Genomic DNA, 1,880 nt, shown 5'->3' on the forward strand with positions numbered 1-1,880 from the left:
TGGATTAAAAAATTACATAAAAAATGAGGAATTTCAAATAGTTAATTTGATACTAATATCGATATAAATTTTTGTCAAATTTTTATGATATCGTCAAACATATGTTTTATTCAAAAATAAAAACATCATCGATTTCTCAAAATCACATAAAGCCATATTATAACATCGACTGAAGTAAAGAATAAAATGAAATATTAAAAACACGGTGTATCTCGCTGCATTGCGCGAGTACGCTTCTAGTTATTAATAATTTGTGATAAAAATAATAGATCTGTACAGAAAAAAAAATATTAGATCATCATTTTACTTTGATCTTTTTACTTTTTTTTTTCCACGAAAATTTTCAAGTATAAAACAATAAAAACAAATACAAAATATATTAATACAAAAAAAAAACTAACCCTACAATGTCCCCCTCCAGCCTTCAGCCTTGCATCTGAGGGCTTCCTTCTCATCCCCTTCTCCCCTCAATCTCTTGGTGAAGACCATCACCATCTCCAACCGCCATGTACCACCATCACCACCTCCAACCGCTGTGAACCACACCATCTCCTTCCCCATGTCTCATATCCATTTTTCCCACCTTGTCTTCTCTCTCCCTCTCTTAGATATTGATCTGTTTTCTTCCTCCGCCCCCACTACTGCTTCAACTCCAATTGGGGTTGTTTTTGGTTATCGATTTTCAACCCTCCAACTCAATTTTGTTTTTGGGTTAGCAGAGATTAAAATCGCAGAGGGTCTTCCTGGTTTTCTTTTGCAAGGACGGTGGTGGTGGTTTACCTGTTCATCCTCTTTTGATCTCTCTAAAATTTCTTAACCATTTTGATCTAGATCAGTAATCTAGGTTTGTTGTTCAATCTATTTGATTAATCAAGAGGTATCATCGATTTAACAAGAGGTGTCCATTGATTAAAATCAGGTTTTTAACCTGAGATCAGAAGGAAAGCATTAGGGAAGATTGCTGATTTTACAGACGGGTGGGAAGATTGCTGATTTCACAAGGTTAAAATTGTAATCCGTCAAAAGTTGATTTTGATAAGTTAACAAGGAATGACTTATCAAAAACTGCTTATTATCGGTTTGGCACCGGTATAAACAGTTTTTTTTTTTTAAAACCCAAACACTAGAAATAGCTTATTGACGGTACCAGACTGAAATAAGTTAATAAACATCATAAATAAGCAATCCCAAACACCCCCTAAAACCACTTTTTATGCGTAAAGTACTATTTATTAATGCATATTACTTAAAACTCAATATTACAAGTAAATTGTGCATAGGTACAACTTATTAAAGCTCGATGTTTAAATTCGTATAAATAACTGCGGATAAACATAATCAAATAGAGGTTGGACATCTCATTTTAAAATATAAAAAACCTAAAATATAATTAGAATAATTATCGAGTTCCAACAAAATAAATAATTATTATCTTTATAAAAAAGTTATATCATTAAACCAAATATAATTTACTTCGTTATTGTACATAAATTAAATTATAAAAAATTTGAATTAAAAAATTACACAAAAAAATGAGGAATTTCAAATAGTTAATTTGATACTAATATCGATATATTTTTATCAAATTTTTATGATATCTTCAAACATATATTTTATTCAAAAATAAAAATCATCGTTTTCTTAAAATCACATAAAGCCATATTATAACATCGACTGAGATAAATAATAAAATGAAATATTAAAATCACGACGTATCTCGCTGCATTGCGCGAGTACGCTTCTAGTATTATAAAGAATTTGACAAAAACTCTTAAAAACCACCTTTTATGCGTAAAGTACTGTTTATTAATGCATATTACTTAAAACTCAAGATTACAAGTAGATTGTGCGTAAGTACAACTTATTAAAGCTCCATATCT

The sequence above is a fragment of the Cynara cardunculus genome (assembly GCF_001531365.2).
Source record: "Cynara cardunculus var. scolymus isolate 2C chromosome LG 1, CcrdV1, whole genome shotgun sequence".
NCBI lineage: Eukaryota > Viridiplantae > Streptophyta > Magnoliopsida > Asterales > Asteraceae > Cynara > Cynara cardunculus.